Raw genomic sequence first — 16,066 nt, forward strand, 5'->3', positions numbered from 1 at the left:
AGACGTCAGCCAGTGCTATTTTCTGCCATATCCTTACTCCATATGTTCATATTTCCTATTTCCCAGTCATTTCCCCACCATGTTCCTGACCAGAGAGCTATTCCAACAGCTATTTCCCATGGGTCTGAGAAAGATATAGGTCATTCTGATTTTCTTTAACAGATTGTTCATCAGTTAGTTTTATGGCCATTAATTCAGCATATTGTGCTGATTTTCTCAAGCCTGAATCTGTCAGGGTTAGACCATCATTAGTCCTCAAGGCCACTGGCTGCTAGCATTCTCCAGATGGTGTCATGGAGGCTGATGTGTGTATAAACCAGGCATTACTGGGTGCCAGGGACCAGGGCAGTCCCCATTGCCCAACTGCTGGAGCGTGGATAGGCTTGCCCTCAGGAATTCTGGCAAGTCCACTATTGGCATAGTGGAGATTTTCTCAGTTCACACAAAGCTGACCCTCAATCTATTTGTCCCGCTTGGAAATATACCGTTTCCATGTTAGGACTTTATGGTCAGGAGTAGCTTCTCTCTGTCAGGGGTCTGCTTTACCCATTCCAGAATAGGCTGTTGTAGCTTAGGTGTAATTAGTTTACTTTCTGTCAGTGGTTCTGAATTTTGTAGGGCTCATAGAGTACCTGGGTGAGCCCTTAATTGGTTGGTGTCTGTTGTTGGACCACAGGAACTTCTTAGTCCAAAATACAGTTGGGTAATATTTGGGGGTCCTGTGGTGTTTTAGTCCACAGAGATTGTGTTGTAAACCCTTGTGAGTATAGGCTCTCTGGTTTATATCCAGAGCCCTCATGAGATGGTATTATAAGTTCTGACAGCATTTTTGAAATAAAGACTGCCTCATGGGTCTCCATCTAAATTCCCTACTCTTCCTATTTATTTCATAAATGTGTTTTAATATTCTCATATGTGATATGTGCTGTTTCCAATATCCAAACAGTCATTATCAGTTTCTGAGTTGCTGCTTTTGTGGTAAGAATGGAATGCAACCTAGCTTGTCTGTGACTGGTTCTGGTATTTTCCAGGGCTCAATCTCACAACTGTGAGATCACGATCTGAGCCAAAATCAAGAGTTGGTTGCTTAACTGACTGAGCCACTCAGGCACCCCTGTTTTTATTTTATTTTTTAATTGAACTATAGTTGAAACACTACATTAGTTTCAGGTGTACAACAGAATGATTTGACAACTCTATGTGTCATGTCCTGCTCACAACTGTAGCTACCATCTGTCACCATACAATGCTATTACCATACCACTGACTATATTCTCTATGCTGTACCCTTTATCCCCTTTTATCCTCATGACTGATTCATTTCATAACTAGTAGCCTGTACCTCCTACTTCCCTTCATCCGTTTTGTGCATCCCTCCACCGCCTCCCCTCTGGAAACCGTCATGAGTCTATTTCTGCTTTTGTTTGTTTTTTTAGAGTGGACATATCAGTGAAATCATACAGTATTTTTCTGTCTGACTTCTTTCACTTAGTATAATATTCTCTAGGTCCATTCATGTTGTCAAAAATGGTTAAGATCTTACTTTTCTTTGTGGCTATGTATATTAATTATCTGGCTATCTATGATATATCTATCTACCTATCTATATCTATATATACCTTTGCTTAATATGCTCAATACCTACATTTATTCTCCTGGCAAGAATCTTGCCCTTACCTTGTTTACAACAATGCCAGCAGCATGCTGGGTAACACTGTAGACTCTTCCAGTTTTGCCACAGTCACATTTGTGGGGCATTCGTTTTGAATAGTGCCCATTCCCTTTATATCTACAATATCACATTTCTTATAGATTTGCATGTATGTGGCCAAAGGCACAACTCTATGTTTTCTAAAAGGCCTAAAGAACATACAGCGGGTGCCTCTCCTTTTTCCTTTTGTGTTGGTCATTTTGGCAAATTACTGGAAGATGGCCAAAAGGAAGCCAAATTAGTGTTTTTGTTTTTGTTTTTTTGGTAAATACCCAATAGCAGAACTATTGGATCATATGGTATTTCTATTTTTAATATTCAAGGAACCTCTATACTGTTTTCTCCAGTGGTTGAACCAATTTATATTCCCACCAACAGCGCACAAGGGTTCCTTTTTCTCCATATCCTCTTAAACAGTTTTTGTTTCTTGTCTTTTTGATTTTAGCCATTCTAACAGGTAAAAAGTGATATCTTATTGTGGCTCATTTGTATTTCCCTGATGGTGAGTGGTGTTGAGCATTTTTAGTGTGTGCTGGACATCTATATGTCTTCTTTGGATAAATAGCTATTCATATCTTCTGCCCACTTTTAACTGGATTATTTGACCTTTGGTGTTGAGTTGTATAAATTCTTTATATTTTTGGATATAAATCCCTTATCAAATATATTGTTTGCAAATGTCTTCTCCCATTCAGTAGGTTGTCTTTCTGTTTTCTTGATGGTTTCTTGGCTGTGCAAAACCTTTTTGTTTTGATGTAGTCCCAACAGTTTATTTTTACTTTTGTGTCCCTTGCCTCAAGAGACACGTCTAGAACAATGTTGCTGTGACTAATGTCAGAAAAATTACTGCCCGTGTTCTTTTCTAGGATTTTTATGGTTTCAGTTTTTATGTTTAGGTGTTTAATCAATTTTGAGTGTATTTTGGCGTATGGTGTAGGAGAGTGGTCCAGTTCATTCTTCTGCATGAGGCTGTCCCATTTTCCCAGCACCATTTATTGAAGAGACTGTCTTTTCCCCTTTGTATATTCTTGCCTCCCTTGTGGTAGATTAATTGACCATATAAATGTGGGTTTATATGTACTATTGATCTGTGTTCTACTTTAGTGCCAGCACCATAACATTTTGATTACTACAGCTTTGTAGTATGTCTTGAAATTGTGACACCTCCAGCTTTGTTCTTCTTTCTCAGGATTGCTTTGGCTATTCGGGGTCTTTTGTGGTTCCCTACATATTTTAGGATTATTTGTTCTATTTTGTGAAAAATGTTGTTGGTATTCTAATAGGAATTGCATCTCCAGAATAAATTCCACTTGATCATGGTGAATGATCTTTACAGTGTGTTGTTGTATGCAGTTTGTTAATATTTTGTTGAGGATTTTTGCATCTGTGTTTATGAGGGATACTGGCCTGTAATTCTCTCTTTTGGTGGTGTCTTTGTCTGGTTTTGGTATCAGGGTAATGCTGGCCTGATAGCATGTATTTGGAAACTTTCCTTCCTTTTCTATTTTTTGCAATAGTTTGAGAATAGGTATTAACTGTTCTTTAAATGTCTGGTGGAACTCCTCTGTGAATCTATCTGGTCCTGGACTTTTTGAGTAGTTTTTTTGATTATCAGTTCAATTTCATTACTTGTAATTGGTCTGTTCAGATTTTCTGTTTCTCCTTGGTTCAGTTTTGGAAGATTGTGTTTCTAGGAATTTATTTATTCTAGCTTGTCTAGTTTGTTGACATATATATATTTTTTGTAGTATTGCCTTATAATCTTTTTGTATTTCTGTGCTGTCAGTTGTTACATCTCCTCTCTCATTTCTGATTCTATTTAAGTTTGTCCTTTCTCTTTTTTCCTTGTTGAGTCTGGCTAAGGGTTTGTCAATTGTGTTTATCTTTTCAAGAACCAGCTCTTGGTTTCATTGATTTCTCTCTCTCTCTCTCTTTCTTTTTTAGTCTCTATGTCATTTATTTCTTCTCTGATACTTATTATTTCCTTTCTTCTACTCACCTTGGGCTTTGTTGTTCTTGTTTTATTTCCTTTAGGTGTAAGGTTAGATTGTTTGAGGTTTTCCTTGTTTCTTGAGGTAGACCCGTATTGCTATATGCTTCCTCTAAGAACTGCTTTTACTGTGTCCCAGAGATGTTGGACCATTGTGTTTCCATTTTTATTTTTCTCCATGTATTTTTAAATTTCTTCTTTGATTGTTTCATTACCCATTGGTTGTTTAGTATCATGTTGTTCACATGTTTGTGTTTTTCCAGGTTTTTTCCTTGTGATTTATTTCTATTTTCATACTGTTGTGGTTGTAAAAAGTGCATGATATGTATGATTCCAATCTTCTTCAATTTTTTGAGGCTTGTTGTTTTATGGGCTAATATGTGATCTATTCTGGAGAATTATTTTCATGCACTCCAAAAGAATGTGTATTCTGTTGTGTATATATCTGTTATGTCCATCTGGTCTAATGTGTCATTCAAAGACCTTGTTTCCTCATTGATTATCTGGATGATCTATCCATTAATCTAAGTAGGGGTGTTAAGGTCCCCTACTATTATTGTATTAACACCAATTTCTCTCTTTATATCCATTAACATTTGCTTTATGTATTTAGGTGCGTTAGTGTTGTGTGCATGGATATTTACAATTTTTACATCCTCTTGTTTGGTTTATCCTTTTATCATTATGTAGTACTCTTTTATATCTGTCATTACAGTCTTTGTTTTAAAGACTATTTTTCTGATGTAAGTATTGCCACCTGGGATTTTTTTTTTTTTTCTCTTCCATTTGCATGGCGAATGTTTTTCCATCTCTTCATTTTCCATCTGTATGTGTCCTTAGGTCTGAGGTGAATATCTTTTAGGAAGCATATAGTGGGGTTTTTTTTTTTTAATCCATTCCACTATCTTGTGTCTTTTAATTGGGGCATTTAGGCCATTTATATTTAAGGTAAATATTGTAGATATGTATTTATTACCATATAAAAATTTTGTTTTCTGATTGTTTTTGCACCTCTTTGTTTCTTCTTGTTCTCTTTGTGATCCATGAGTATCTGAAATGTTTGTTTGGGATTCTTTCACTTTATTTTTCATAGATCTGTCATAGGTTCTGGGTTGTGCTTACCATGAGGTTCATATATAACATCCTAAGTAAATAGGTCTCCATATTAATTTGATGGTCATTTAAGTTCAAACATGTTCTGAAAAAAATAAAACAGAAAAAAATCTTTTTTTCCTCTTTTACCCTTCTCTTTTTATTCCCTTCTCCATGTTTTATGTTTATGTTGTCATATTTTTATACATATTTTTCTAATATCTGTATGACCATTTCTTTTCCACTTAATGAAGTCTCTTTAAGTCCCTTTAATATTTCTTATAAGGCTGGTTTAGTGATGATGAGCTCCTTTATCTTTTCTTTAGGAAACTCTTCATCTATCCTCTTCAAATCTTGAGGATAACCTCACTGGGTAGAGTATTCTTGGTTGTAGGTTTTTTTTTTTTCCTTACAGCACTTTGAATATATTATGCCATTTCCTTCTGGCTTGCCATGTTTGTGCTAAAAAATCAGCTGATAGTCTTAGAGATTTTACCCTGTAGGTAATTTCTTTTTTTCTCTCTCTTGCTGTATTTAAGTTTCTCTCTTTATCTTTAACTTTGACATTTTAATTATGTGCTGTGTGTGGTGTGGACATCCTTTGGTTCATCTTGTTTGAGACTCTGATTCTTGAAATTGGATGTCAAGATTTCAGTTATTCTTCAAAAAATGTTTTTAAAGTTTATATTGAGAGAGAGGGAGCACATGCACAAGCAGGGAAGGGGAAAAGAGAGAGGAAGAGAGCGAGAGTGAGAGCGAGAGAGAGCAAGAGAGAGAGAATCCCAAGTGGGCTCCGCACTGTCAGTGCAGAGCGCAAAGTGGGGCTCAAATTAATGAACCATGAGATCATGACCTGGGCTGAAATCAAGAGTCAGATGTTTAGCTATCTGAGCTGCCCAGGGACCACTCTTCAAATTTTCTGCACCTTTCTCTCTCTTCTTCTTCTAGGACCCCTATAATGTGAATGTTTGTTCACTTGATGTTGTCCAAGAGATCTCTTAATCTATCCTTATTGTTTCAAATTCTTTTCCCTCTTTGTTGCTGTCTTTCAGATCACTGATACATTCTTTTAAATCCTCCAATCTACTATCAATTCCCTGAAGTGTGTTTTTGATTTCAGTTATTCTATTCTTTAGCTCTGATTGGTTCTTTTAAATATTTTCTAACTCTTTATTTACTGAAGGTCTCATTGAGTACTTCCATTCTTTTTTTCTTGCAAAGTGCATATCTTTATAATCATTACTTTAAAGTCTTTATCAGCCATATTGCTTATCTCTGTTTTACTTATTTTTCTGAGTTTTTTTTTTCCTTTTGGAGCATATTCTTCTGTCTCCCTATTTTGCTTGATTTTATGTGTTTTTTTTTTTTTTTTCCCTGTGTATTAGACAAAACAACAACTCCTAAAGTTGATGGAGTGGTCTTGTGTATGGTGAGCCCTGTGCAGATTGTGTGTGCTTGGTGACTTTTGCTGGCTGGCTGGAGCTGTGTCTGTAGTGCAAGTTACTCTTTTAAACCATGGCTTTTTACAGAGATAATAAAGAGGAAAAAATAATTACATAAAAAAAGTGAAAAATAGATAAGAAAAAGAGGAAGAAAAGAAAGAACAAAAAAGAAAAAAAATACAGAAAAAGACAAATTTTAAAGAGTAAAAAAATAAAATAGTAAAAATTAAACCCAAAACCACAGCTTGTTTTTTTGTTTTTTTTTTTTTTTTTTTTTTTGCCTCACTGTGAGCTGGACCTTGTTCAGGTATGGCTTTTTTTTTTTACATATGAAATTTATTGTTCAAATTGGTTTGTATACAACACCCAGTGCTCATCCCAACAGGTGCCCTCCTCAATACCCATCACCCACCCTTCCCTCCCTCTCACCCCTCATCAACCCTCAGTTTGTTCTCAGTTTTTAAGAGTCTCTTATGTTTTGGCTCCCTCCCTCTCTAACTTTTTTTTTTCCCTTCCCCTCCCCCATGGTCTTCTGTTAAGTTTCTCAGGATCCACATAAGAGTGAAAAGATATGGTATCTGTCTTTCTCTGTATGACTTCTTTCACTTAGCATAACACTCTCCAGTTCCATCCATGTTGCTACAAAAGGCCATATTTCATTCTTTCTCATTGCCACGTAGTACTCCATTGTGTATATAAACCACAATTTTTTTATCCATTCATCAGTTGATGGACATTTAGGCTCTTTCCATAATTTGGCTATTGTTGAGAGTGCTGCTACAGACATTGGGGTACACGTGCCCCTATGCATCAGCACTCCTGTATCCCTTGGGTTAATTCCTAGCGGTGCTATTGCTGGGTCATAGGGTAGATCTATTTTTAATTTTTTGAGGAACCTCCACACTGTTTTCCAGAGCAGCTGCACCAGTTTGCATTCCCACCAAAAGTGCAAGGGGGTTCCCGTTTCTCCACAATCTTGCCAGCATCTATAGTCTCCTGATTTGTTCATTTTGGCCACTCTGACTGGCGTGAGGTGATATCTGAGTGTGGTTTTGATGTGTATTTCCCTGATGAGGAGCGATGTTGAGCATCTTTTCATGTGCCTGTTGGTCATCTGGATGTCTTCTTTAGAGAAGTGTCTATTCATATTTTCTGCCCATTTCTTCACTGGGTTATTTGTTTTTCGGGTGTGGAGTTTGGTGAGCTCTTTATAGATTTTGGATACTAGCCCTTTGTCCAATATGTTATCTGCAAAGATCTTTTCCCATTCCATTGGTTGCCTTTTAGTTGTGTTGATTGTTTCCTTTGCTGTGCAGAAGCTTTTTATCTTCATGAGGTCCCAATAGTTCACGTTTGCTTTTAATTCCCTTGCCTTTGGGGATGTGTCAAGTAAGAAATTGCTGCAGCTGAGGTCAGAGAGAATTTTTCCTGCTTTCTCCTCTAGGGTTTTGGTGGTTTCCTGTCTCAATTTGGGTCCTTTATCCATTTTGAGTTTATTTTTGTGAATGGTGTAAGAAAGTGGTCTAGTTTCATCCTTCCGCATGTTGCTGTCCAGTTCTCCCAGCATCATTTGTTAAAGAGACTGTCTTTTTTCCATTGGATATTCTTCCCTGCTTTGTCAAAGATTAGTTGGCCATACGTTTGTGGGTCTAGTACTAGGGTTTCTATTCTATTCCATTGGTCTACGTGTCTGTTTTTGTGGCAATACCATGCTGTCTTGATGATTACAGCTTTGTAGTAGAGGCTAAAGTCTGGGATTGTGATGCCTCCTGCTTTCATCTTCTTCAAAATTACTTTGGCTATTTGGGGTCTTTTGTGGTTCCATACAAATTTTAGGGTTGTTTGTTCTAACTTCGAGAAGAATGCTGGTGAAATTTTGATTGGGATTGCATTGAATGTATGGATTGCTTTGGGTAGTATTGACATTTTAACAATATTTATTCTTCCAATCCATGAGCATGGAATGTTTTTCCATTTCTTTATATCTTCTTCAATTTCCTTCATAAGCTTTCTATTGTTTTCAGCATGCAGATCTTTTACATCTTTGGTTAGGTTTATTCCTAGGTATTTTATGGTTCTTGGTGCAATTGTGAATGGGATCAGTTTCTTCATTTGTCTTTCTGTTGCTTCATTATTAGTGTATAAGAATGCGACTGATTTCTGTACATTGATTTTGTATCCTGTGACTTTGCTGAATTCATGTATCAGTTCTAGTAGACTTTTGGTGGAGTCTATCGGGTTTTCCATGTATAATATCATGTCATCTGCAAAAAGTGAAAGCTTGACTTCATCTTTGCCAATTTTGATGCCTTTGATTTCCTTTTGGTGTCTGATTGCTGATGCTAGCACTTCCAACACTATGTTAAACAACAGCGGTGAGAGTGGACATCCCTGTCGTGTTCCTGATCTCAGGGAAAAAGCTCTCAGTTTTTCCCCATTGAGGATGATATCAGCTGTGGGCTTTTCATAAATGGCTTTATGATCTTTAAGTATGTTCCTCCTATCCCGACTTTCTCGAGGGTTTTTATTAAGAAAGGATGCTGAATTTTATCAAATGCTTTTTCTGCATCGATTGACAGGATCTTATGGTTCTTACCTTTTCTTAAATCCCACTTGATCATGGTGAATAATTCTTTTTATATGCTGTTGAATTCATTTTGCTAGTATCTTACTGAGAATTTTTGCATCCATATTCATCAGGGATATTGGCCTGTAGTTCTCTTTTTTTACTGGGTCTCTGTCTGGTTTAGGAATCAAAGTAATGCTGGCTTCATAGAATGAGCCTGGAAGTTTTCCTTACATTTCTATTTTTTGGAACAGTTTGAGAAGGATAGGTATTATCTCTGCTTTAAATGTCTGGTAGAATTCCCCTGGGAAGCCATCTGGTCCTGACTTACTTGTTGGGAGATTTTTGATAACTGATTCAATTTCTTTGCTGGTTATGGATCTGTTCAAGCTTTCTATTTCTTCCTGATTGAGTTTTGGAAGTGTGTGGGTTCTTAGGAATTTGTCCATTTCTTCCAGGTTGTCCAGTTTGTTGCCATATAATTTTTCATAGTACTCCCTGATAATTTCTTATATTTTGAGGGATTGGTTGTAATAATTCCATTTTCATTCATGATTTTACCTATTTGGGTCATCTCCCTTTTCTTTTTGAGAGGCCTGGCTAGAGGTTTATCAATTTTGTTTATTTTTTCAAAAAACCAACTCTTGGTTTCATTGATCTGCTCTACAGTTTTTTTAGATTCTATATTGTTTATTTCTGCTCTGATCTTTATTATTTCCCTTCTTTGGCTGGGTTTGGGGTGTCTTTGCTGTTATGCTTCTATTTCCTTTAGGTGTGCTGTTAGATTTTGTATTTGGGATCTTTCTTGTTTTTGGAGATAGGCCTGGATTGCAATGTATTTTCCTCTCAGGACTGCCTTCGCTGCATCCCAAAGCATTTGGATTGTTGTATTTTCATTTTCATTTGTTTCCACATATTGTTAAATTTCTTCTCTAATTGCCTGGTTGACCCATTCATTCTTTAGTAGGGTGTTTTTTAACCTCCATGCTTTTGAAGGTTTTCCAGATGTTTTCCTGTGGTTGCTTTCAAGCTTCATAGCATTGTGGTCTGAAAGTGTGCATGGTATGATCTCAATTCTTGTATACTTATGAAGGGCTGTTTTGTGACCCAGTATGTGATCTATCTTAGAGAATGTTCCATGTACACTCGAGAAGAAAGTATATTCTGTTGCTTTGGGATGCAGAGTTCTAAATATATCTGTCAAGTCCATCTGTTCCAATGTATCATTCAGGGCCCTTGTTTCTTTATTGACCGTGTGTCTAGATGATCTATCCATGGTTGTAAGTGGAGTATTAAAGTCCCCTGCAATTACCACATTCTTATCAATAAGGTTGCATATGTTTGTGATGAAGTGTTTTATATATTTGGGGGCTCCTGTATTTGGCACATAGACATTTATAATTGTTAGCTCTTCCTGATGGATAGACCCTGTAATTATTATACAATGCCCTTCTTCATCTCTTGTTGCAGCCTTTAAGTTAAAGTCTAGTTTGTCTGATATAAGAATGGCTACTCCAGGGGCGCCTGGGTGGCTCAGTTGGTTAAGCGGCCAACTTTGGCTCAGGTCATGATTTCGCAGTCCGTGAGTTCGAGCCCCGCGTCGGGCTCTGTGCTGACAGCTCAGAGCCTGGAGCCTGTTTCAGATTCTGTGTCTCCCTCTCTCTGATCCTCCCCCGTTCATTCTCTGTCTCTCTCTGTCTCAAAAATAAATAAACATTAAAAAAAAAAACTTAAAAAAAAAAAAGAATGGCTACTCCAGATTTCTTTTGAGTTCCAGTAGCATGATAGATAGTTCTCCATCCCCTCACTTTCAATCTGAAGGTGTCCTCAGGTCTAAAATGAGTCTCTTGTAGACAGCAAATAGATGGGTCTTGTTTTCTATCCACTCTGATACCCTATGTCTTTTGGTTGGAGCATTTAGTCCATTTACATTCAGTGTTATTATTGAAAGATATGGGTTTAGAGTGATTGCGATGTCTGTAGGTTTCATGCTTGTAGTGATGTCTCTGGTACTTTGTGGTCCCTGCAACATTTCACTCACAGAATCCCCCTTAGGATCTCTTGTAGGGCTGGTTTAGTGGTGATGAATTCCTTCAGTTTTTGTTTGTTTGGGAAGACCTTTATCTCTCCTTCTATTCTGAATGACATAGTTGCTGGATAAAGGATTCTCGGCTGCATAAGGATTCTGTTCATCACATTGAAGATTTCCTGCCATTCCTTTCTGGCCTGCCAAGTTTCAGTAGATAGGTCTGTCCCTAGTCTTATCGGTCTCCCTTTATATGTTAGAGCGTGTTTATCCCTAGGTGCTTTCAGAATTTTCTCTTTATCCTTGTATTTTGCCAGTTTCACTATGATATGTCATGCAGAAGATCGATTCAAGTTACGTCTGAAGGGAGTTCTCTGTGCCTCTTGGATTTCAGTGACTTTTTCCTTCCCCAGATCAGGGAAGTTCTGAGGACACCTTCAGCCCCTTTCTCTCTCTCTTCCTATTCTGGAATTCCTATTATATGGATATTGTTGCATTTGATTGCATCACTTAGTTCTCTAATTCTCCCCTCATACTCCTGGATTTTTTTATCTCTCTTTTTCTTAGCTTCCTCTTTTTCCATAATTTTATCTTCTATTTCACCTATTCTCTCCTCTGCCTCTTCAATCTGAGCTGTGGTCGCCTCAATTTTATTGTGCACCTCATTGATAGCATTTTTTAGCTCCTCATGACTATTTCTTAGTCCCTTGATCTCTGTAGCAATAGATTCTCTGCTGTTCTCTATTCGTTTTTCAAGCCCAGCAGTTAATTTTAGGACTATTATTCTAAATTCTTGTTCCATTATATTGCTTAAATCAGTTTTGATCAATTCGTTAGCTGTCTCTATTTCCTGGAGTTTCTTTTGAGGAGAATTCTTCCATTTCGTCATTTTGGGTAGTGCCTGGGGTGGCTCCAAACTGCAGGGCACTTCCCCTGTGCTGTCTGGAGTAACTTGTGTTGGTGGGTGGGGCCACAGTTAGACCTGATGTCTGCCCCCCCAGCCCACTGCTGGGGCCACAGTCAGACTGGTGTGTACCTTATCTTCCCCTCCCCCAGGGGCAGGACTCACTGTGGAGTGGTGTGGCCCCTGTCTGGGCTACTTGCACACTGTCAGGTGTGGTGCTGCTTTGATGGGATCTAGCATATTAGCCAGGGTGGATCCGCGAGGTACACAGGGGTGGGAGGGGCAGGCTCAGTTCTCTTTGCCGTAGGTGGTCCCCTGCGGGAGGGGCCCTGCAGCACCGGGAGGGAGGCCGACCCATTGGAGAGATGGATCCACAGAAGCACAGCCTTGGGTGTTTGTGCGGTGCAGCAAGTTAGGTGAACTGGTTCCCTTTGGGGTTTTGGCTGCGGGATGGGAGAGGGAGATGCTCACGAGCGCCTTTGTTCCCTGCTGAGCTGAGCCCTGTCTTCTGGGGCTCGACACCTCTTCCTCCCGATGTCCTCTCGCCCTTCCACTCTCCAAGCAGAGCTGTCAACTTATAACATTCCACATGTTAGGTCCCGCTGGCTGTCAGAACTCACTCCGTCTGGCCCCTCCGCTTTTGCAAGTCAGACTCGGGGGCTCTGCCTTGCTGGGCAGGCTGCCCCTCCACCGCCCTGGCTCCCTCCTGCCGGTCCATGTAGCACCCACCGCCTCTCCGACCTTCCTACCCTCTTCTGTGGGCCTCTTGTCTATGCTTGGCTCCAGAGAGTCCGTTCTGCTAGTCGTCTGGTGGTTTTCTGGGTTATTTAGGCAGGTGTGGGTGGAATCTAAGTGATCAGCAGGACGCGGTGAGCCTCCATCTTGGATGCCACCATCTTCCAAAGTTCTGTCTCCTTAGCCCTTTTAAACCATAGTTCTCTTTTCAGTGTCCCAGTGCATCTATGGCTCAAGTGAGCTTATGGACCCTGGGCTTCCAAAAGGCTTTTTATTGGCTCAATAGGGTCAGTTTTAGTTCCTGAAAGGTGTCTGGTCGTTTCTGAGTCTATGCATTTTTCTTTCAAATATGACATTCTAGTCAAAGCCTTGGTAATATAACCAATGTTTGCAGTGGTGTCCTGTTACAAGAACAGATTCTTATGAACTTATGCAAATAAATATATTGCCATGAAAACATAAGAATACTCACTGAGAGTTTCTTAATTCTGGAGGGGTCAGGTAGGGAGAAAAAGATAAATATTTCAATTCTGTTTATATAGGTATTACTTACCAAATTGCTATAAGTCATAGTTAGCTTAGGAGGAAAGGTCTTCTAATATTTGGAAAATAAAATTTAAGGAGCCAGCAATATTTCAAACAAAAAGTCATGATAATTATAATCATCTTCATTAGTTTGTTCAGCCCCATGTAATTAATATTTATTGATTTTAGCCTCATAAAGCTGCTTTAAGAAGATATCAGTTTCTCCTTTAGAGATCTGTAAATTCTTACCTAGTTCAGTAGTATGATGTTAAAGGTAATAGAGAACTTTATTCTAGAGTACTTGTCAGAGCCTTTTCCCTGAATCTCCTTGAAGATGAAACACTGTTGCAAAAGCATCAGAGTAAAACAATAACTGTCAATGACAGAAATAAAAATGGCAGTGGCTAAAGATCTAATTAGTTTATTACCATGAAGTTGACAAGGAAATTTGATTATTTCTGTGACCTACTACACTTCAAGATAACAACTGAAATTATAACTGATAACATACCAGGACATAACAGATTTCTAGGAGTTTTGTATAATTTCTAGAACACTTGCCTTAATGTATATTTACACAAATATTATCTAAGAAGGTATAGCAACACTTGTTTGACAATCTTCCTCATGTAATTTAACATAACAAATATGTCTGACATATTTAACATCCCTCTTTTATCAGAAGAAAGTCTTTGAGATTTTCCAGGGACCTTCCAGAAATTTCAAAATTTAGTTTGGGGTCAAAAGATTTCATTTTAAATTCTGTTTTGGGGAAGTTCATAAAAAAAACAAGTGTTTGGACATTTGATTAAGTAGCTTTGCAGATCATTAGAAAACAATATTTAGTTATCCATTTAACCAAAGTGGCAGTTAAAGACTTTACAGGCGGGGTGCTTGGGTGGCTCAGTCGGTTGCGCAACCGACTTTGGCTCAGTTCATGATCTCGCGGTTGTGAGTTCCAGCCCACTGACAGCTCAGAGCCTGGAGTCCGTTTCAGATTCTGTGTCTCCCTCTCTCTGCCCCTCCCTAGCTCACAAGTGTAGCTGCCATCTGTCACTATACAACACTATTATCATATCTTCCACATTTGTTTCATCTTCTCTATGTTATGCAATTTTATCCCCATGACTTACTTATTTCAATACTGGACCCCTGTACAACCCACTCTGCTTCACTCATGCTGCCCATCCTAGGACTCCTCTGGCAACCATCAGTTTGTTCTTTGTATTTATGGGTCTGTTTCTGCTTTTGTTTGTTCCTTTGTTTTTTTAGATTTCACAGATAAGTGAAATCATATGGCTTTTGTCTTTCTTTGACTTATTTCACTTAGCATAATTTTCTCTAGATTCATCCATGGTTCTGCAGTGGCAAGATCTCATTGTTTCTTATGTCTGAGTAATGTTCCATGGTATGTATATATGCCATTCCTTTATTCATTCATCTATCCATAGATAGTAGAGCTGCTTCCAATCTTTGGCTATTGCAAATAATGCTGCAGTAAACATAGGGGTGCATATATATTTTTTTGAATTAGTATTTTTGTATTCCTTGGGTAAATACCCAGGAATTACTAGATCATGATTTTTAATTTTTTGAGGAAACTGCATACTGTTTATCATATTGGCTGCACCAGTTTGCATTCCCATCAACAGTGCACTTTTTCTCCACATCCTCAACACCACTTGTTTCTTGTGCTTTTGATTCTAGCCATTTTGACAGGTGGAAGGTGAGAGCTCATTGTGGCTTTGATTTGCATTTCCCTGATGATTAGAGATGATGAACGTCTTTTCATGTACCTGTTTGTGATCTTTGGGTCTTTGGAAAAACGTCTATTTGGGTCTGCTGCCCATTTTAAAATCAGATTTTTTTCTTCATTGGCATTATGTAAGTTCTTTATATACTTTAGATGGTAACCCTTATCAGATATATCATTTGCAAACATCTTCTCCCATTCAGTAGGTTGCTTCTTCGTTTTGTTGATGGTTTCTTTTGCTGTGCACAAAGCCTTTTATTTTGGTGTAGTCCCAAGGGTTTATTTTTCCTTTTTTTGCCCTTGCTTTAGAAGACTTATCTAAAAAAAAAAAAAAAAATGTTGCTAAGACCCAAGTCAAGGGGATTAATTCTTAAGTTTTCTTCTAGGAGTTTTGGTTTCAGGTCTCACATTTAGGTCTTTAATCCATTTACATTATTGTGTATAGTGTAAGAAAGCAGTTCAGTTTCATTCTTTTGCATGTAGCTGCCCAGTTTTCCCAGCACCATATATTAAAGAAACTGTCTTTTCTCTATTGTATATTCTTGCCTCTTTTGTTGTAGGTTAATTGACCATATAAATGTGGGTTTATTTCTGGGCTCTCTGTCATCTGTGTCTATATTTGTTTCAGTACTATATTGTTTTGATTACTACAGCTTTGTAGTATATCTTAAAATATGGGATTTTGATACCTCCTGCTTAGTTCCTCTTTCTCAAGATTTCTTTGGCTATTTGGGGTCTTTGTGGTTTCATACACAATTTAGCATTATTTGTTCTAGTCCTGTGAAAAATGTTATTGATATTTTGATAGAGATTACATTGAATCTGTAGATTTCTTTGGGTAATATGGACATTTTGACCATATTGTTTCCTCTAGTCCATGAGTATAGAATATCTTTCCATTTGTCTCATCTTCAATTTCTTTCACCATTGTTGTATAGTTTTCAAAATACAGTTCTTTCACCATCTTTGTTATGTTTATTCCTAGGTATTTTCTTTTTGGTGCATTTGTAAATGGAATTATTTTCTTAATTTCTCCTTCTACTTCTTTCTAAGTGTATAGAAACAACTAATTTCTGTGTATAATTGTGTATCTTTCAACTTTATTGAATTTATTACTTTTAATAGGTTTTGATGGAGTCTTTAGGGTTTTTTATGTGTAATATATATCATCTGCAGGTAGTGACCATATAACATCTTTCTTCCCAATTTGGATGCTTTTTATTTCTTTTCTGATTACTGTGGCTCAGACAGTACTATGTTTAATAAAATTGGTGAGCTTGACATCCTTATCTTGTTCCTGATCTTAGATGACAATTTGTTTA

Source organism: Panthera leo, chromosome F3 (genome assembly GCF_018350215.1).
Source record: "Panthera leo isolate Ple1 chromosome F3, P.leo_Ple1_pat1.1, whole genome shotgun sequence".
NCBI lineage: Eukaryota > Metazoa > Chordata > Mammalia > Carnivora > Felidae > Panthera > Panthera leo.